General features: G+C 45.1%; 1 long non-coding RNA gene and 1 other non-coding gene across 2 annotated transcripts; both read right to left on the minus strand.

Moving 5' to 3' along the window:
- Positions 1–3,969: 3,969 nt before the first annotated feature.
- On the minus strand, positions 3,970–4,073 carry LOC128566161 (U6 spliceosomal RNA). Its single transcript, XR_008374455.1, has one exon. It is a non-coding gene; the product is annotated as a U6 spliceosomal RNA (small nuclear RNA).
- A 6,640-nt stretch (positions 4,074–10,713) lies between these two features.
- On the minus strand, positions 10,714–20,492 carry LOC128565337 (uncharacterized). The gene is made up of 4 exons (XR_008374245.1): positions 19,954–20,492; positions 16,629–16,978; positions 14,641–14,853; positions 10,714–11,356 (listed from the first exon to the last, which is right to left on the minus strand). It is a non-coding gene; the product is annotated as an uncharacterized LOC128565337 (long non-coding RNA).
- Between the last annotated feature and the right edge of the window lie 1,791 nt (positions 20,493–22,283).

The following is a 22,283-nucleotide window of genomic DNA, read 5'->3' on the forward strand; positions in this document are numbered from 1 at the left end:
CCCACCACAACACCTGGCAAGTTTTTTTCTATTCTTAGTAGAGATGGGGTGTTGCTCTTGCTCGGGCTGGTTTGGAACTCCTGAACTCAGGAGAACCACCCGCCTCAGCCTCCCTCAGTGCTAGGATTATGATGTGAGCCACGGCACCTAGCTGGTGGTGCTTCTAATAAAGAACAACAAAACTAATCCTTAAACTTTCCTGTATGGGTAAGGGACTTAGAGCCAAGTGGTTTGTCAGGTTTGTTGGTTTTTAAAATTTGGTTATATTTTTTTCTTATATTTTAGCCCACAAAGACAAATGCAGGAACAGCCAACTTTTTTTTTTTTTTTTTTTTTTGACGCATGTGAGAAACATCTGTACCAGTTGTGGATTTAATATCTGTTTCTGTAACTCTCCTAAAATTGGCACATTTCGTGTTTCTAGCTATTGTCCTTCAGTGATAACTTGGAAGTGTCTGAACCAAGATTGTATCAAAGTAAAGAAGTGCACTTTGGTTCAGCTCCATAGCTCAGCGAGTAGGGCACCGGCCACCTTCACTGAGGCTGGTGGGTTCGAGCCCGGCCCAGCATGCTGAACAACAATGACAACTGCAACCAAAAACAAATAGCCAGGCATTGTGGCAGGCGCCTGTAGTCCCAGCTACTTGAGAGGCTGAGGCAAGAGAATCACTTAAGCCCAGGAGTTTGAAGTTGCTGTGAGCTGTGACCTCATAGCACTCTACTGAGGGTGGCATAGTAAGACTATGTCTCAAAAAAAGAAAAGAAGTGCACTTTGTGTCTTTAAAGGAAGTGCTGCCGTGCACCTTTCGGTCTGTCGACCAGCTGATTTACTTTACATGTGGTCTGTCCTGGTTCACTGCGCCCTGGGAACTTGTCCGCCCTGGCCCATCCCCAGCGCTGTAACAATAGCTAATGTTTACCGAGCCTGGGCTATGTGCCAGATGTTAAGCAAAATACTGTACACAGGTTCTTGTTGGAATCTAATGCTTATGGCCAGCCTTTGAGGTAATACTATTAGTATCTCCACAATGTAGATGGGGTAACAGATTTAGAGACATTGAGTAACATGCCCAAGTTACACATCTTAATGGAGGATCCAGGATTGAAATCTACTATAGTCTCAAGTGCTGCCATCTCAATGCAATTATCTACCTCAATGTGACCCAGGAGCCTCGGTCCGGACACGGTGCTAGAAGGACCATCAGGGGCCTTCCAGGTCTGTCTTAAAGCAAGTCAACCTCCACAGTGTCCCTATGCACCCATTTCTGGCCCAACATGGTCAGCTCAGGGAACAGGGTGCTCTCAGTTGCTCTGGGTGTTCAAGGTTTTTTTCTACTGTAGGGTGGAAATCTATCTCCCTTTGGTTCCCATGAGATGGTCAGCCTTCTGCTTAATGAGGCCTTATAGAAGATACAGGCTGCTCCCCACCCTCGGGAGTCCCCTCATATCTTCAACTCATTAATTCAACAGATATTTACTCTGTGTCCACAATATGCTCCTGATAGAGCAGTGGACAAGACAAAGTTGTAACACCTGCTGAGTTGACATTTCATTTATTTATTAATTATTATGTGGTATCAGCACAGCTCACTGCAGCGTCAAACTCCTGAGCTCAAGTGACCCTCCTGCGTCAGCCTCTGGAGTAGGTGGGACTACAGGTGTGTGCCACCATACTTGGCTAATTTTTCTTATTTCTTTGTAGAGATGAGGTCTCTTTTTGCTGCCCATGCTGGTCTTGCACTTCTGGCTTCAAATGATCCTCCCACTTTGGCTTCCCAAAGTGCTGGGATTATAGGTATGAGCCATTGTACCTGGTCTCTTGAAACCAAAATTATTAAAGAATATTTACATACAATAAATGCATATGATTTAAGTGTTCAATTCAATAAACCTTTTTCCCACAAGCTTAACCAAGTGCTATTTTTTCAGTTCAATGAGTTTTGACAAATCCTTGCATCCATGTGTGTATCACCAAAGTCAAGATATAGAACATTTCTGTCACCCCAAAATGGCCTCCTTTACCATGTCAAAACTCACTCCTATTCCTTGCCCCAAGTAACCAATGATCTGCTTTCTTTTTCTTTTCTTTTCTTTTTTTTTTTTTTTTGAGACAGTATCTCACTATGTTGCCCTGGGTAGAGTGCTATGGTATCAGCTCACAGCAATCTCAAACTCTTGGGTTTAAGCGATTCTCTTGCCTAAGCCTCTCAAGTAGCTGGGACTACAGGTGCCTGCCACAACGCCCAGCTATTTTTTGTTGCAGTTGTCAATGTTGTTTAGCTGGCCCGGCCGGGTTTGAACCCGCCAGCCTCGGTGTATGTGGCTGGCACTGTGCTACGGGTGCCAAGCCAATGATATGCTTTCTAACACTAAAAATTTGATTCATCTTTCCTCAAACTTCATAAAAATGGAATCACATAATATGTACTCTTTCATGTCTGGCTTCACATATCCTCTATTGTGAAGTGTGTATTCAATTTTTTTCTTTGCTTTGTTTTGTTATTGAGGTTTTAGAGTTTTTTATACATTCTGGATACAAGTTTTGTTTTTTTTTAATAATTTTTATTCTATTTGTTGTTGTTGTTGTTGTTGCAGTTTTTGACTGGGGGCTGGGCTGGAACCCACCACCTCCGGTATATGGGGCTGGTGCCCTATTCCCTGAGCCACAGGCTCTGCCCCTGGATACAAGTTTTTTGACTTTGTGATATGTATATTGCAAATAGTTTCTCCCAGCCAGGCCTGTAAAATGCCTTTTCATTTTACTAACGAAGTCTTTTTGCAAATGGAAGGTTTTTATTTCATCAATTTTTTTATGGTTTATGCTTTTTTATTTTTATTTTTTTTTTGAGACAGAGTCTGACTTTGTCACCCTCAGTAGAGTGCTGTGGCATCACGGCTCACAGCAACCTCCAGCTCCTGGGCTTAGGAGATTCTTTTGCCTCAGCCTCCCAATTAGCTGAGATTACAGGCATGGTTTATACGTATTATTTCTTTTTCTTTTTTCTTTTTAGAGACAGAGTCTCACTTTGTGGTCCTTGGTAGAGTGCTGTAGCGTCATAGCTCACAGCAACTTCAAACTCCTGGGCTTAAGCAATTCTCTTGCCTCAGCCTCCCTAGTAGCTAGGACTACAGGTGTGCCTGCCATGAAGCCCGGCTACTTTTTTTTGTTGCAGTTTGGCTGGGGCTGGGTTCGAACTCACCACCCTCGGTAAATGGGGCTGGTGCCCTACTCACTGAGCCACAGGCGCCACCCTGCTTATTATTTCTTATCAGAAAAATCTTTGCCCAGCCTAAGTTCACTTCCTATGTTTTCACTAGAAGTTTTATAGTTTTAGCTTTATGTTTAGGTCTAGGACCCATTTTGAATTGATTTAATTTAATTTTATTCTTTTCTGAGACAGAGTCTCATTATGCTGCCCTTGGTATAGGGCCATGGCATCACAGCTCACAGCAACCTCCAACTCCAGGGCTTAAGGGATTCTCTTGCCTCGGCCTCTCAAGTAGCTGGGACTATAGGCGCCTGCCACAACACCCGTCTATTTATTTATTTATTTTTTTACATATACATATGTTAATTAGGTTTCCATTTTTTTTTTGCCTTCACAAAATTAAAAAGACTTGAAATTTAATAACAATAACAATGTTTAAGGTAAGGACTAGAAACAAAAACCTCGTAAAGAACGAATGAACATAAATACCTTCAGAAAAGGAATCAGACAATTGCTACATTGAAATATTAAGCGATAATAATAATAATAAGGCAAAGAAAGTAACATTCACATTGTCAAATAAGAGTATGTCTATTATAGAATGCTTTGACTCTGAGATTCAGTACCCCCGGCTATTTTTTTGTTGCAGTTGTCATTGTTGTTTCAGCTGGCCCCTGCTGGGTTTCGAATCTGCCTGCCTCCGTGTATGTGGCTGGTGCCCTACTCACTGAGCTACGGGAGCTGAGCCAACATCTATTTTCTTAATCTAGAACAATTCATGAACATGCATGTCACCCTTATTCAGGGGCCATGCTAATCTCTGCATAGTTCCAATTTGAGTATATGTGCTGCCAGAGTAAGCATTATCTATGTTTTGATATGTCTTTCAAGTCTTATGCTATTCCACTGTCTTATAAGTCCTCCAATTTCATTCTTCTTTTTCAAAGTTGCATTGGTTAATAGGTCCTTTGAATTTCTGTATACCAGTTAGAATCAGCTTTTCAGGGCGGCACCTGTGGCTCAGTTGGTAGGGTGCCGGCCCCATATACCGAGGGTGGCAGGTTCAAACCCGGCCCTGGCCGAACTGCAAAAAAAAAAATAGCCGGGTGTTGTGGCGGCACCTGTAGTCCCAGCTACTTGGGAGTCTGAGGCAAGAGAATCGCTCAAGCCCAAGAGTTGGAGGTTGCTGTGAGCTGTGTGATGCCATGGCACTCTACCTAGGGCCATAAAGTGAAACTCTGTCTTTACAAAAAAAAAAAAAAAAAAGAATCAGCTTTTCAATTTTACCACGATAGCCTGCTGAGATTTTGACTAGGATTTTTGAATCTATAAAACTGATTTTCAATCTCAATATGAAAAAGGTTGCTTGGAAATAGTAAACATTTTATTTTATTTGTAATTTGTTTACTTTTATTGAGATGGGGTCTTGCTTTGCTTCAGGTTGGTCTTGAGCTCTTGATCTCAAGCAATCTTTCTTCTCAGCCTCCCAAGTAGCTGGGATTATAGGTGCCTGAATCAATACACATTTTTTTTTTTTTTTTTTGTAGAGACAGAGTCTAACTTTATGGCCCTCGATAGAGTGCCGTGGCCTCACACAGCTCACAGCAACCTCCAACTCCTGGGCTTAAGCGATTCTCTTGCCTCAGCCTCCCGAGTAGCTGGGACTACAGGCGCCCACCACAACGCCCGGCTATTTTTTGGTTGCAGTTTGGCCGGGGCTGGGTTTGAACCTGCCACCCTCGGCATATGGGGCCGGCGCCTTACTGACTGAGCCACAGGCGCCGCCCACATTTTTTTTTTTTTTGAGACAGAGCCTCAAGCTGTCACCCTGGGTAGCTGGGTAGAGTACTGTGGCATCACAGCTCACAGCAACCTCCAACTCCTGGGCTTAAGGGATTCTCTTGCCTTAGCCTCCCAAGGAGCTGGGACTACAGGCACCCACCACAACACCCGGCTATTTTTTGGTTGTAGTTGTCAGTGTTGTTTGGCAGGTCCGAGCTGGATTCGAACCAACCAGCTCTGGTATATGTGGCTGGCGCCTTAGCTGCTTGAGCTACAGGTGCCAAGCCATATTTTAATCAAATGTCTAGAATATGTAGTTATTAACTTTAGCCATAGAGCAATCAAACTTAACATAATCTGAATAATTATTAAAATTAAACCCTCAATTCAAAAAATAATGAAAAATAAGTGTTGGTGAGAACACAATGGAGAAATTGGAACTCTAGTGCACTGCTGGTGGGAATGGAAATTGGTACAACCGTGTATAAAACAGTCTGGAAATTCTTCAAAAAGTTAAACATAGAAGTACCACATAACCAAGGAATTCCACTTCTATGCATATATCCAAAAGAATTAAACATGGGAACCAACAGATATTTGTGCACCCATCTTCATAGTTGCATTATTCACAATTGCAAAAATGTGGAGCAATTCAAATGTCCATCAACAAAAGAAATGGATAAACAAAATACAGTATATATACACAATGGAATATCATTTAGCCATAAAAAGGAATGAAATCTTGACATATGCTACAACATGGATGGCCTTTATGTCACATTATGCTTAGAGACATAAGCCAGACATAGAAGGACAAATACTGTATGATTCTATTTATATAAGGTACCTAGAATAGGTAAATTCATAGAGATAAAAAGTAGAATAGAGGTTTCCAGGGGCTGAGGGGAATAAGGAGTTATTAGAATTCTAACACATTTTCTCTTTTGATTGGTTTAAATAATCTTAATGTTTATCTTGAATAATACAAAGCTGGGGCTGGGCTCGGTGGCTTGCACCTGTAATCCTAGCACTCTGGGAGCCTGAGGCTGGTGGATTGCTTGAGCTCAGGAGTTCCTGCCCAGCCTGAGCAACAGCCAGACCCCTTCCTCTCTAACAATAGTCAGGTATTAGGGCAGGCACTTAGTCTGAGGTACTCAGGAGGCTGAGGCAAGAGGATCGCTTAAGTTCAAGAGTTTGAGGTTGCTGTGAGCTATGAGGCCACGGCGCTCTACCCAGGGCAACAGCTTGAGACTGTCTCAAAAAAAGAAAAGGTCGGGCACGGTGGCTCACACCTGTAATCCTAGACTTCTGAGAGTCTGAGGTGGGTGGATTGCTTGAGCTCACCAGTTCAAGACCAGCCTGAGCAAAATCAAGACATCGGCTCTACTAAAAATAGAAAAACTGAGGCAAAAGGATTGTTCGAGCCCAAGAGTTGGAGGTTGCTGTGAGCTATTGTTGTGCCCAGATCTCGAAATCCCCCACAAAGACCACCAGGGAGCCGAGTCTGATGCAAAAGCAAAAGGGCCTTTAATTGCAAGCTTGAGCTTGGGCTCCCAGGGACTCCACTGCAACAGATCTGAGCCAGGAGCCTTGAACTCTGAAGCAGGGCTTTCTTATGGTTCGGCAGAGCCGGTGGGCGTGCAAAGCTTGAAACAAAGGGGGCGCTTCTGGATTGGTTAGGTGTTTGGTGGGCGGTTGTCTCATGAATTTGGGGAATTGCCTGGACTTGTCTGGAAAGTGAAACTTACTGAGTGAAATGGCGGGGTGGCGGGGAAAGCGAAACTTAACTCCTAAGATTGCCCTGGTCTTGTTCTTTCACTATGATGCTACAGCACTTTACCCAGGGCGGTAGCTTGAGACTCTGTCTCAAAAGAAAAAAAAAAATACAAACCTAGGAATTGCAATATATGTGTAAGAATGGTGAGGTGGCCTTGCCTTACCAGAAAGACACCATCATAAGAGGTTGGGCATGGTGACTCACACCTGTAATGCTAGCACTCTGGGAGGCTGAGGTAGGTGGATTGCCTGAGCTCATAGGTTTGAGACCAGCCTAAACTAGAGTGAGAGCCCATCTCTAAAATTAGCTGGGCATTGTGGTGGGTGCCTGCAGTCCCAGCTACTCTGGATGCTGAGGCAAGAGAATTGCTTGAGCCCAAGAGTTTGAGTTTGCTGTGAGCCATAACGCCATGGCACTCTATCAAGGGTGACAAAGTGAGACTGTGTCTCCAACAAAAAAAAAAAAAAGAAAAGAAACCATTGGGCGGCACCTGTGGCTCAGTGAGTAGGGTGCCAGCCCCATATACCGAGGGTTGTGGGTTCGAACCCAGCCCCAGCCAGCTAAAACAGCAATGAGAATTGTAGCAACAACAACAAAATAGCCAGGCGTTGTGGTGGGTGCCTATAGTCCCATCTATTCAGGAGGCTGAGGCAAGAGAATCACTTAAGCCCAGGAGCACTCTACTGAGGGTGACACTCTACTGAGGGCAACAAAGTAAGACTGAGGGCGCTTTACTAAGAGCAACAAAGTTAGACTCTACTGAGGGGGACAAAGTAAGACTCTGTCTCAGAAAAAAATAAAATCATAAGAACATTATAATTGGGTGGCACCTGTGGCTCAAAGGAGTAGGGTGCCGGCCCCATATGCCGGAGGTGGTGGGTTCAAACCCAGCCCTGGCCAAAAACTGCAACAAACAAACAAACAAACATTATAATTGAATCAATATGGTATTGAAAAAAGGATAAGATGGGGCGGTGCCTGTGGCTCAAAGGAGTAAGGCGCTGGCCCCATATGCCAGAGGTGGTGGGTTCAAACCCAGCCCCGGCCAAAAACTGCAAAAAAAAAAAAAATGAAAGGACAAAACAAACAGATCCATGGAGCCAAATTAGGAAGACAGAACTGTAGAACTGGACCCCAATTTATCTGAAGGTTTACTGTATGACACACGAAGCATTTCGATTTGGCAGGAATGGGCAGGTTTCTGTGATGGAAGTGCCACACTCAGCTCACTGCCATCAGGAAGAAAATGCAGCTGGGCTTGTCTCTTACACTAGCTTCCAAAATAAATCCAGAAGGATCAAACTCTTAACTGTAACCCCCCACACACACACAAAAACAAACAAACAAAAAATCCATGATGAGGATATTGTGAGGAACTGTAAAAGATGAGATTAACCAAGACTGAAAAATGCAGAAGTTATAAAGGGAAAGACAGGCATATGTGACTATTTAAATGTAAGCATGCCAAAAGATGCTGTGGACAAAGTGCAGAGACAAAGACAGGATTCAGAAAAAAAAAAGTCTGCAAAGCAGAAGACAATAGCGCTTAATGTTGCCCATACAAAGGGTTTTTACAAATCAAGAAAGGGACAAACACCACCACACACACTAAAAAAAAAAAGAGGTAAGCATATAAAGAGGCAATTCACAAAAGAAAAATTCCAATGGCCAACAAACAAAAGATATTTCTTAATCTGACTAAAAGGTTGGGAAAACGCAATTATATTTATACTACTATACGTCTTTATCCATCAGTCTGGCAAAGATTAAAAATGCCTTCAATACCTGTTGATGATGGGAATATAGGGAAACAAGAATTTTCATACATAATTTTGTGGCCAAACATTATTTAATATATGCTAATTAAAAAGAACTTAGCTAACTTCTAGTAAAACTGAGAATTCTTTCATGTGTTCAGCTCAGCAGTCTATCCATGAGACTTCATTCCATAGATCCCCTGAAAGATTTATTGTAGCAGTGTACATGTTAGCACAAAACTGGGAAAAAAGGCTCGGCACCTGTGGCTCAAGTGGCTAAGGCACCGAACACATACACCTGAGCTGGTGGGTTCGAATCCAGCCTGGGCCTGCCAAACAACAATGATGGCTGCAACCAAAAAATAGCTGGACGTTGTGGCGGGCGCCTGTAGTCCCAGCTACTTGGGAGGTAGAAGCAGGAGAATTGCTTGAGCCCAGGAATTGGAGGTTGCTGTGAGCTGTGATGCCATAGCATTCTACCCAGGTGACAGCTTGAGGCTTTGTCTCCAAAACAAACAAACAAAAAAAACTGGGAAAAAAGCAAAGACCCACAGAGCCAAATTCCACATTGCAGTACATTATAGTCACTAAAAGAGTGAGAAGTTGGGGCAGCACCTATGGCTCAAGGAGTAGGGTGCCAGCCCCATATGCTGGAGGTGGCAGGTTCAAATCGGGCCCCGGCCAAACCTGGCAAAAAAAAGAAAAACTGGCTTCCACTCTATAAAAGGAAAAAGAGAGTGAGAAGTTGATTATTTTTTTTTTTTGTAGTTTTTGGCCAGGGCTGGGTTTGAACCCGTCACCTCTGGCATATGGGGCCAGCGCCCAACTCCTTTGAGCCACAGGCGCTGCCCACCACTAAAAGGGTAAATTGGGGCTACAACAGTTGAACAGAGTTACTCAAGGTATTTTTTTTTTTTGCCGGGGCTGGGCTTGAAAGGACTACTCACCGCATATGGGGCCAGCGCCCTACTCCTTGAGCCACAGGCACCACCCAAGAAAATAAGGCTGGGTGCTGTAGCACAGTGGTTATGGCGCCAGCCATATGCACCAAGGCTGGCAGATTCAAACCCAGCCCAGGCCAGCTAAACAACAATGACAACTGCAACAAGAAAATAGCCGGGCATTGTGGCGGGTGCCTGTAGTCCCAGTTCCTTGGGAGGCTGAGGCAAGAGAATCACTTAAGCCCAAGAGTTGGAGGTTGCTGTGAGCTGAAATGCCACAGCACTCTACTGAGGGCAACATAGAGAGACTCAGTTTCAAAAAAAAAAATAAAAAAAAGAAGAGGGCGGTGCTTGTGGCTCAGTCCGGGAGGTGCCGGCGCCATATACCGAGGGTGACGGGTTCAAACCCGGCCCCGGCCAAACTGCAACCAAAAAATAGCCGGGCATTGTGGCGGGCGCCTGTAGTCCCAGCTATTCAGGAGGCTGAGACAAGAGAATCGCTTGAGCCCAGGAGTTGGAGGTTGCTGTGAGCTGTGTGAGGCCACGGCACTCTACCCAGGGCCATAAAGTGAGACTCTGTCTCTACAAAAAAAAATAAAAAGAAGTGGTATATGTACACCATGGAATACCATTCAGCCATTAAAAAAAATGGAGACTTTATATCCTTCGTATTAACCTGGATGGAAGTGGAAGACATTCTTAGTAAAGCATCACAAGAATGGAGAAGCATGAATCCTACATACTCAATTTTGATATGAGGACAATTAATGACAATTAAGGTTATGGGGGGGAAGCAGAAAGAGGGACGGAGGGAGGGGGGTGGGGCCTTGGGGTGTGTCACACTTTATGGGGGCAAGACATGATTGCAAGAGGGACTTTACCTAACAATTGCAATCAGAGTAACCTGGCTTATTGTACCCTCAATGAATCCCCAACAATAAAAAAAAAAAAAAAAGGCGGCGCCTGTGGCTCAGTGAGTAGGGCGCCGGCCCCATATGCCAAGGGTGGCGGGTTCAAACCCAGCCCCGGCCAAACTGCAACAAAAAAATAGCTGGGAGTTGTGGCGGGTGCCTGTAGTCCCAGCTGCTCGGGAGGCTGAGGCAAGAGAATAGCGTAAGCCCAAGAGTTAGAGGTTGCTGTGAGCCGTGCGATGCCACAGCACTCTACCCGAGGGCGGTACAGTGAGACTCTGTCTCTACAAAAAAAAAAAAGAAAAGAAAAGTGCATTTTAGTAAAAGCCATTGAGAGAGCATACCTGGAAAAAATAAGGTCTAAAAAAACAAAGGCTTCTCAGAGTGGCACCTATGGCTCAGTGAGTAGGGTGCCGGCCCCATATACCCAGGGTGGTGGGTTCAAATCCAGCCTCGCCCAAACTGCAACAAAAAATAGCCAGGTGTTGTGGTGGGCGCCTGTAGTCCCAGCTACTGGGGAGCCTGAGGCGGGAGAATCACCTAAGCCCTGGAGTTGGAGGTTGCTGTGAGCTGTGTGACGCCACGGCACTCTACCAAGGGTGACAAAGTGAGACTCTTTCTCAAAAAAAAACAAAAACAAAGGTTTCTCACAGGAGCCCAAAGACACTCCTGCAAAGTCCCCCCCTGTGGTGACTCAGCTCTTAGAAATTTGTAAAAACTTAACTTCTGGGACCTTGAAACTAATGCTTGCTTCTGCTTCTGTAAAAGCCTGCACCTGACTTCTCCAGATCGATTCAAACTGACAAACGAGAAAGGTATCCGTGGACAAGGAACCCTTGGCTGGAGATAAAAGGGAAAAGACAAAGCCACTGGGGAGCTCAGCCATTTTTGCACTCTAGTCCATCCACTGGCTGAAATGAAGTCCTTTGTCTTTTAAACACTGGTGTCTGGATGTTTCTCTTCATTGGGCCTCATTTTCCTGCAACACAATAATGATTAAAAATCAAACATTAGGTGGGGCACAGTGGCTCACACCTGTAGTCCTAGTGCTCTGGCAGGCTAAGGCAGGTGGATGGTTTGAGCTCAGGAGTTCCAGACCAGCCTGAGCAAAATCAAGACCTCATCTCTACTAAAAATAGAAAAACTAGCAGGGCATTGTGGCAGGTACTTGTTGTCCCAGCTACTTGAGAACTTGAGACAAGAGGATCTCTTCAGTGCAAGAGACTAATGTCACTGTGAGTTACAATGACGCCACGACACTCTACCCAGGACGACAGAGTGAGACTTTGTCTCAAAAAAAAAAAAAAAAATCAAACACTAAACACATTCCGGGTATATATATACATTTGCATATATCTCCAATATAGGTTTATTCTTGTTTATAATCTCCAATATAGGTTTATTCTTGTTTATAAAAGGGTAAAATAGAGAAAGAAACATACCAGAGTATTGACCTGGGTTAACTAGGGGTGGGAAATGCTGGGGGAGGGAGAAGTCAAACAAAAAGGCAAAGAAAAAGTAAACCTCACTTAAGAAAACATGTATTGGGGTGGCGCCTGTGGCTCAGTGAGTAGGGTGCCGGCCCCATATGCCGAGGGTGGTAGGTTCAAACCCAGCCCCGGCCAAACTGCAACAACAGAAAAATAGCCGGGTGTTGTGGCGTGCGCCTGTAGTCCCAGCTGCTTGGGAGGCTGAGGCAAGAGACTCACATAAACCCAAGAGCTGGAGGTTGCTGTGAGCTGTGTGACGCCACAGCACTCTACCGAGTGCAGTAAAGTGAGACTCTGTCTCTACAAAAAACAAAAAAAACATGTATTGATATTATGACCATATATTCATCACAGTTCAGAGAAACGGTTTATATATAAGAGCTGTCCAGAAAGTACCCAGCCATGTACTATGAAAAATAGTATTAACACCATATGTAACAATTTATATATATGTACATATATGTGTATGTGTTTATATATATATAGATAGATAGATATAGATATAAATAAGGAATTGGCTCATGTGAATATGGAGGCTGAGAAGTCCTGCAATCTGTTGTCTGGAAGTTGGAGACCCAGGGAAGCTGTTAGTGTAAGTTTCAGTCTGAGTAGGAGAAGATTGGTGTCCTAGCTCAAGAAGTCAGGCTGAGAGGGCAAATTCTCTCTTCCTTCCCCTTTTTTGTTCTATTCAGGCCCCCAACAGAGTATGATGCCTACCCACATTTGGAAAGCCCATCTGCTTTATTCAATCCTATTCAAATGATAATCTTATCTGGAAACATCCCCCGGGCACACCTAGAAATAATGTTTAACCAAATATCTGGACACTCTGTGATCCAGTCAAGTTGATACATAATTCAGTTCACAAACTTGCCACCAGGGGCAGAACTGATGAAAACATTGCAAAAATGTTGAATTGTGCATCAGAATTGTCAGCTGACTGTGAGAAGCATAGCAGACCAAGTAAACATAGAGAAACAGTTAAGAAAACCTTTTTTTTTGGAGAGACAGAGTCTCACTGTACCGCCCTCGGGTAGAGTGCCGTGGCGTCACACGGCTCACAGCAACCTCTAGCTCTTGGGCTTAGGTGATTCTCTTGTCTCAGCCTCCCGAGTAGCTGGGACTACAGGCGCCCGCCACAACGCCCAGCTATTTTTTGGTTGCAGTTTGGCTGAGGCCGGGTTTGAACCCGCTACCCTCGGTATATGGGGCTGGCGCCCTACTCACTGAGCCACAGGTGCCACCCAAGAAAATCTTAACTGAAAATCTTGACCAACAATTCATGGCTCTCGCATCACAACAATGCACTGGTTCACCATGTCCAGCCATCATCATTATTATTATTTTTTATTAAATCATAGCTGTGTACATTAATGCGATCATGGGGCACCATACACTGGTATTATTATTTTCTTAAAAATTCATGTGTTTGGGGTGGCGCCTGTGGCTCAGTGAGTAGGGTGCCGGCCCCATATACCAAGGGTGGCGGGTTCAAACCCAGCCCCGGCGGAACTGCAACAACAACAAAAAAAAATAGCCGGGCGTTGTGGCGGGCGCCTGTAGTCCCAGCTGCTCGGGAGGCTGAGGCGGGAGAATCGTGGAACCCCAGGAGCTGGAGGTTGCTGTGAGTCCTGTGACATCACGGCACTCTACCGAGGGCGGTAAAGTGAGACTCTGTCTCTACAAAAAAAAAAAATTCATGTGTTTGCCTAGAAGTTATCATTCTTAAAATGAACATATATATCTTCTAGCAAGATTAGCAGTACCACCCAGAATCCCATGTAGAAATGACCAATTTAAGAATTTATTTTGTGGGGGTGGGGAAAAAAAAAAAGAATTTATTTTGTGGGCGGCGCCTGTGGCTCAAAGGGGAAGGGCACCGGTCCCATATGCCGGAGGTGGTGGTTTCAAACCCAGCCCTGGCCAAAAACCACACACACACACACAAAATAAATAAACAAATAAATAAATAATAAAAAATTAAAAAAAAAAAGAATTTATTTTGCTTCTAAAACATGTTATCTCTTGGAATAACATTTATGGAATTTCTAGAAAGGATATTATGCAAAGAAATTTATTGTTTATTTTAGTGCAGGAATGACTCACTGATGCAGTATAATGGAACAACAAGGTTCAACAAGGATAAACTTTGTAGACATTACTCTGATGGAATTAAGACATATGCAAGGGAACAGTTATTATTATTATTATTATATTTTTTAGAGACAGAGTCTTCACTTTGTTGCTCTTGGTAGAGTGCTATGGCATCACAGCTCACAGCAACATCCTGCTCTTGGGTTTAGGCGATTCTCTTGCCTCAGCCTCCCGAGTAGCTGGGACCACACGCGCCCCCCACAACGCCTGGCTATGTTTTGTTGCAGTTTGGCCGGGGTCGAGTTTGAACTCGTCACCCTCAGTATATGGGGCTGGCGCCCTACTCACTGAGCCACAGGCGCTGCCCCAAGGGAACAGTTATTGCAGGATCCCACTTATATGAGGTCCTGGGAGCAGTCAAAATCATAGAGATAGATAGTGGGATGGTGGGTGCCAGGCGCTGGGAGAGGAGAGTGGGGAGTCAGTGTTTAATGAGGACAGAGCTTTCGTTTGGGAGGATGGAAACTGTTCGGGACCTGGGTGTACTTAATGCCAATGAACTGTACACTTAAAACTGGTTAAAATGGTAGGTTTTAATTTTTCTTGTATGTATTTTACTACAATTAAAAAAAATAATGACCGACTGGCAGCAGGGACAGAGCCATAAACCCACACTTACGATGTGGTGGCAGCCACAAGCAAGACTGCTCCAGCCCCAGCGCTTCTCCCTTCGCCCTTCTGTGCTCCTTCCTGCACTCACTCTTCCTTTTGACTTGAAATTAGTGGGTTCCTTCATAGCAGGGATGTCTGTATCCACACTGACTGTTAAGCTTCAACTCTTGCAAAGGAATTGTATTTTTTCCTGTTTTCCTGATATTTTTCACTGATTTTTCTGTAGGATCAAGACCAGAAACATAATTTGTCAAGCATAGTGAAGAATGAAAATGCAGGCCCCTTTATTCAAAATTTAAGAACTCTCATGATGATGATGAGCATTAAAAGAAGTGCAAGTCTCTTAGGAGGCTGGGTCCTGTGCTGGTGCATGTCACTCAGTCATGAAATCAACCCTGCTCAGGATTCAGGAAAAGCACACATTTTCCAAGAAATGCTGAGAGGGTGTTCCTGCATAGGAACATTAGAAAACAGAAGCATGTGACCCAGTGGCTGCTGAAGGAATCTTGTTGCCCTAAGGAAAATCCGTTGGAAAAAGCCATCTGGTGAGTTGGTGGCATGGAGAGAAAGAAAAAACCTGGTTAAATGAAGGTGCTACTGGCCCAGGTAGCCTTGGAGCTGCTATACTTCTAGGGAAGTAAGAACTCAAGTTTACTAAGCCAGTTTATTCTTAGTTTTCTGCTATTTACAACCAAGAGTGTCCAACTGGTCCATGTCCTAAGGAAACTTCCCATCCAGGCATGGTGGCTTATCCCTGTAATCCTAGCACCTTGAGAGGCCAAGGTGGGAGAATCACTCAAGCCCAGGGGTTCAAGAGCAGCCTGGACAACATAGCAGGACCCCATCTCTACACACAAAAAATTAAAAATTAATCAGGAGCAGCATTACATGCCTGTAGCCTGAGCTACTTGGGAGGCTCAGATGGAAGGATTTCTGCAATCCAGGAGTTTGAGGCTGTTGTGAACTGTGATAACATCACACTGTCCTCCAGCCTGGGTGACAGAGCAAGACCCTGTCTCTAAAAAAAAAGAAAGAAAGAAATTTCCTTCCTCATCCTGTAGCTCCCTCTGGCTCCCCTTCAATCACTGTCCTCAAAAAAAAATTTTTTTTGTAGTGTTTTACAACTTTTCATCTACCCATTGTTTAAAACAGCTCTAACCTTTTTTTTTTTTTTTCCTTATGGAGACAGAATCTCACTCTGTCACCATGGGTAGAGTATCATGGTGTCATCATAGCTCATAGCAACCTCAAACTCTTGGGCTCAAGTGATTCTTTTTTTTTTTTTTTTTTTGTAGAGACAGAGTCTCACTGTACCACCCTCGGTAGAGTGCCGTGGCCTCACACAGCTCACAGCAACCTCCAACTCTTGGGCTTAAGCGATTCTCTTGCCTCAGCCTCCCGAGTAGCTGGGACTACAGGCGCCCGCCACAACGCCCGGCTATTTTTTGGTTGCAGTTTGGCCGGGGCTGGGCTCGAACCCGCCACCCTCGGTATATGGGGCCGGCGCCTTACCAACTGAGCCACAGGCGCCGCCTCATGGGCTCAAGTGATTCTTTTGCCTCAGCTTCCCAAGTAGCCTGGACTACAGGCAGGCACCACCATGTCCAGCTAGTTTTTCTCTGTCTACATATATAGCTTTTTAAATTATTTATTTATTTATTGCAGTTCTTTTCTTTTTTTTGGCCGGGGCTGGGCTTGAACCTGCCACCTCCCGGCATATGGGGCCAGCGCCCTACTCCTTTGAGCCACAGGCGCCACCCTATTTATTTTTTTTATTATTGTTTCAGGTTAATTTGAGGGTACAAATAATTAAATTACAATGTTTGTAGTTGTTAGGTAGTCCCTCTTATAATTGTGTCCTGCCCCCAAAACTGTGCTATATACCCTAACACTGCACCCATTAAATGGGAGCACACCTATCTCCCTCCCTCCCACAGTCTCCCCATTCTTCGGTCATTTTTCGTATCCCAACCTTGAATTGAGTTTTTCTCTTACCTGAGAATGTATTAGATCATCTACTGGGTTCATATTAGTCTTGAATACATTGGATTTTTGCTTCTCCATTCTTGTGATATTTTATTGAGAAGAATTGGCTCGGCGCCTGTGGCTCAAGCGGCTAAGGCGCCAGCCACATACACCTGAGCTGGCGGATTCGAATCCAGCCCAGGCCTGCCAGACAACAATGACGGCTGCAACCAAAAAATAGCCGGGTGTTGTGGCAGGCACCTGTAGTCCCAGCTACTTGGGAGGCGGAGGCAGGAGAATTGCTCGAGTCCAGGAGTTGGAGGTTGCTGTGAGCTGTGATGCCACAGCACTCTACCCAGGGTGACAGCTTGAGGCTCTGTCTCAAAAAAAAAAAAAAAAAAGAGCACTTTACATCTTTTTTTTAAATTTCTTCTAGGTGTATATATGTTTTTGTTTTCTTTTTTTAAACTTTATTCAAATTAATATGAAGGTACAATATTTATGTTAGCATTGTTCTCACTTGCAGTGTAAAGTTCCATTTGTAGAAGAGCCCCTCACCCAGGGGGCGTGTTATACACTCTCACAATGTGTACATTAGATGAGATCCCGCCTCATGCCCTACCGCCTCCCTCTACCCCGAAACTGGACTATAATAGTGTCTTATTGTTCTTAGGAACATGTAATTGTTTATATATTGATATCATATTAGTATGGAGTACATTGGATATTTTTCCATTCTTGCCATACTTTACTAAGAAGAATGTATTTCAGCCCCATCCAGGTAAATGTAAAAGATGTAAACTTTACTGTAAAGTCTCCATTTCTTTTTTGGCTGGGGCTGGGTTTAAACCTGCCACCTCCAGCATATGGGGCTGGTGCCCTACTCCTTTGAGCCACAGGTGCCTCCCAAGTCTCCAATTTTTTTAAGGGCTGAATAATATTCCATACTATACATATACCACAGTTTGTTGATCCATTCATGCGTTGATGGGCACTTAAGTTGTTTTCACGACTTGGCAATTATGAATTGAGCAGTTTTTCTATTTTTGGTAGAGACAGGGTCTCACTCTTGCTCCAGCTGGTCTCGAACTCTGAAGCTTGAGCAATCTATTGCCTCGGGCTCCCAGAGTGCTAGGATTACAAGTGCAAACCACCGCACGTGGCCGAAACATCTCTAACTTTTGATTCAAACTCAAACTACTCCAAAAGAGTGTCTACTTGTGGTGCTTCCATTTCCTTGACACCCGCGGAGTCTGGCTTTTTCCTACACCTTTACAAAGAATGCCCTTCTCAGGTCTGTGATGACCACCCAGCTGCCCAATACAGTGGGCCCTTTCCAGGCCTTGCTGGTCTCCTTGATGAGGACTCCCAGCCAAAGGCTTTGGCCCAGGATCTTTTGCCCAGCTTGGGCTCCTTTACTCAGCAGTTTGTGGTGCACCCTTACTTGGAATTCAGCAAGCATTTCCATAGATTTGGATATTATTAAGCACAACCACACCACATGCATTTGGAAAATAAAAATCTGTGTTCATTTTTTCAGTGAAGAGACAATATGTTCTCAGAATAAAAATTCTCTTCCTGTGGGATTTGAGATCTCCAGAGATCTGGGCCCCAGTGGAGAACTGCTGGCCCCCAACAGGTCCAAGGCTCCTGTCCTCAGACCCGTGCCAGGTCTTCTCTTACTGCATTCTTGGTCACATCTCAATTTCTTTTTTTTTTTTTGTAGAGACAGAGTCTCACTTTATGGCCCTCGGTAGAGTGCCGTGGCCTCACACAGCTCACAGCAACCTCCAGCTCCTGGGCTTAAGTGATTCTCTTGCCTCAGCCTCCCAAGTAGCTGGGACTACAGGCGCCCACCACAACGCCCGGCTATTTTTTGGTTGCAGTTTGGCCAGGGCCGGGTTTGAACCCGCCACCCTCGGTATATGGGGCCGGCGCCCTGCTCACTGAGCCACAGGCGCCGCCCAGTCACATCTCAATTTCTAGCCGCCTTTCACCCTTACCTCCACAGCTGCAAGAAGCTTCTAGTAGGACTCAAGCTGCTGCTCCCGTGTGTCCCCAGTTGCCCTCATTTCCTCAGTTGTCTTTTAAAGTTTTATTTGGATAATGTTGTTTCCTTGCTCCAAATTCCCCTATGGTTTCCCAGGGCATTAAAAGCAAAATCTGACTTCCTTTCAAAAGTGCCATAAAAAGCCCTGTGACAGGCCCTGTCAGCTCTACAGCTCCTGGATGGTCACCTCCCACCATCCATACTAGCTTCTCTTTCCTGGAGTACACAAAGCTATCCCCAACCTTGACCCCTGGACTTGCCATTCCCTCTGCTTGGAGTATGCCTTCTCCAGATCTTCCAAGGCTGTCCCTTCTCATCATTCAGACCTCGGGTCATATGTAATCTCCAGCAGCGGACATCCCAGCTGCCTCCCCCACCAGCTGTAACACCCATACTGTTTGGATGGGACTGACCCAACCCAGCTGCAGGGGTGGGCCCTGGTTTGTTTAAAGCAGTGATCTTCCATCCTCCCTGACTACAGCGGTTGGCCGAGGCAGGGGCACATGCCCTAAATTTGTTCAATCTCAGGCAAGTCCAGGACATGTGCAGTCCCCACAGCTGTGAGCAGCCATCTTGCCAGTGTAAGAGGAGTCATCCTTCATGTGGAAGAAGGTAACTCTGAGGAGGCCAGAGTGGAAAGACAGTAACTGTGCTGGTGGTGACACTGTTGAGTCCCCAAAGCCATCGCTGAAGCCCTGCATGCCACTGGGGTACCTGACTCAAGCAAGATCTTCCCTTATAAAACAGTTGCATACCAATGTGGGAGGGGGGTGTCAGAGCCCAACCCTAATGATGGTTTGTTTTCATGTTTGGTTGTCAGCCTTAACCAGATATGTGGAAACCTGCTTCTCTGGGGTCAGTTCCTGACCCCACCCTTTGTTAAGCTGCTTAAGCAGGTGTCATGTCGGTGGCAGTAGCAGACATCCTGACTGACAGCCTCAGAGTGGCCTCCACCGACCAGCCTCACTCCTGGCCAGATCACACTAGTGGTTTTATCACCATTGAAGCACTCACTACTATCCAATGGGATTGATTTTTGCTTTGTTTTGTTTAGCTGTTTGTGGCTGCCTGTCAAAGCAAGGGGATCGTTTGTCTTTGCTCACATTGCTCCTTCAGGGGTTATACATAGTTGGTACTCAATTAATGACTGATGCCCTGTTAACCTGGCTGTCTCTTTTCTCCTCTTTTTCTGTCTTCACCGTTGCTGTCCCTACTGCTTGGAATGTCTCCAACCCCTGTGTAAATCATAGGTCAGATACCAGATGCTCTGACCCCCCTTGGGTCAGTGTCTCCTCTGAAGGATACCTTGGACTTCTTTGCCATCATAAAGGACTCCTCCTCAGAACCATCAGTGCACACCTCTGGTTCCCTGGTGAGGTCACACACTTTGCCCATTTGCCAGGCTTTAACTGAACACCTGCCAGGGGTCAGGCACTGTCCTGGGAAAGTAGAAGTAGACAAAACATTCTAAAATATTCTAAATACTGTACACATGGATCTTACAATCTGATGAGGGAAGAACAGCAAATAAATGAATGAGGAAACATTATTTGACAGTTGGGGATAAGTGCTATGTGAAAAGGAGTGGGTGGGTGGGGGTGGACAAATTTAATCAAGAGGTCAGAAAAGGCCTCATAGGGAAGGTGACATTTGAGCAAAGACTTGAATGAAGTGAAGGACAAAGCCAAGTGGATAAATGGAAAGAAAATGTCAAAGGCAGAAAGCAGTAAAGCACCTAGGGAGGAAGGTGCTGGAATGTCTTAAAAATAGCAGGGAGGCCAATGTGGCTGGAATAATCTGAGTGACATGGTTTGAGTTTTATATATACATATATATATATATATTTTTTTGAGACAGAGTCTCACTATGTTGCCCTTGGTAGCATGCCGTGGCGTCACAGCTCATAGCAACCTCAGACTCTTGGGTTTAAGCAATTCTCTTCCCTCAGCCTCCCAAGTAACTGGTGCTACTGGTACCCGCCACAATGCCCGGCTATTTTTTGGCTGCAGTTGTCGTTGTTTAGCGGGCCCAGGCTGGGCATGAACCTGCCAGCTTCCGTGTATGTGGCTGGTATGCTACTCACTGAGCTATGGGTGCAGAGCCTGAATTATATATATATAATTTATATAAATATATATACTTTTTTTTTGCAGTTTTTGGCCAGGGCGGGGTTCTGGGTTTCAACCACCACCTCCGGTATATGGGGCCGGTGCCCTACTCCTTGAGCCACAGGCCCTGCCCTTGAATTATATTTTTATTTTATTTTATTTTATTTATTTATTTATTTTGCAGTTTTTGGCCAGGGCTGGGTTTGAACCCACCACCTCTGGCATATGGGGCTGGTGCTCTACTCCTTTGAGCCATAGGCGCCACCCAATTAATTTTTTTTGTTGTCGTTGCAGTTTTGGCCAGGGTTGGGTTCGAACCTGCCACCCTTAGTATATGGGACTGGTGCCCTACTCCCTGAGCCACAGGCACCACTCTGAATTATATTTTTTAAAGAATCTTGTTCCTGGCTCAGCACCTGTGGCTCAAGCGGCTAAGGCGCCAGCCACATACAACTGAGCTGGTGGGTTCGAATCCAGCCCAGGCCCGCCAAACAACGACAGCTGCAACCAAAAAACAGCCAGGCGTTGTGGCCAGCGCCTGTAGTCCCAGCTACTTGGGAGGCAAAGGTAGGAGAATCGCTTGAGCCCAGGAGTTGGAGACTGCTGTGAGTTGTGATGCCACAGCACTCTACCAAGGGCGACAGCTTGAGGCTCTGTCTCAGAAACAAACAAACGAAAAAGAATCTTGTTCCTAAATATATGAGGCTATGGCAAAAGTTCTGGAAAGATACAGTGGTAGCTTGCCCAAAGCGAAGGCACAGAGAATGGAATATTTGTTGACAGATTGAACGTGAGAGAAACAGAGAAGTGAGGAATGACTTCACACTTTTGGTCTGAGAAACAAGAAATGTGGATAGGGATACGAAAGATGGTGAGAGAAATAGGTTGAAAAGGAAGATCAGGAGTCTGGTTTTAGACATGTCCAGTAGACATCCAAATGGAGATGTTGAGTGGACAGTGAGAGTGGAGCTCAGGGGAGGGACTGCGCTGAAGATGCAAATCTGAGAAACCTTAGCGCATAAATGATATTTAAAGCCACAAGCCACAAGGCAATGACGAAGGGAGTGAGTATGAACATGAAGACAAAATCCATGACTGAAGCTAGATTTGATTGCTAACATTCAGAGGTCAGGAAGAAGAACCAGCAAAGGAGATACAGCACATCCAGGGAAGTATAAAGGCAACTGGGAAGGTCTGGTGTCCTGGGAAACCAAGAAGAGTATTTTAAGAAAGAGAGTGCGTGGCTCATCGTCTATAGCGCAAAGGGCTAGGGCGCCAGCCATATACACCAGAGCAGGAGGGTTCGAATCCAGCCTGGGCCCGCCCAACAATGACAACTACAACCAAAAAATAGCCGGGTGTTGTGGCGGACGCCTGTAGTCCCAGCTACTTGGGAGGCTGAGGCAAGAGAATCGCTTAAGCCCAAGAGTTTGAGGTTGCTGGTGAGCTGTGACGCCATGGCACTCTACCCAGGGCGACAGCCTGAGGCTCTGTCTCAAAAAAGGAAAAAAAAAAAAAAGAGAGCGC

This window comes from Nycticebus coucang, chromosome 14, assembly GCF_027406575.1.
Source record: "Nycticebus coucang isolate mNycCou1 chromosome 14, mNycCou1.pri, whole genome shotgun sequence".
NCBI lineage: Eukaryota > Metazoa > Chordata > Mammalia > Primates > Lorisidae > Nycticebus > Nycticebus coucang.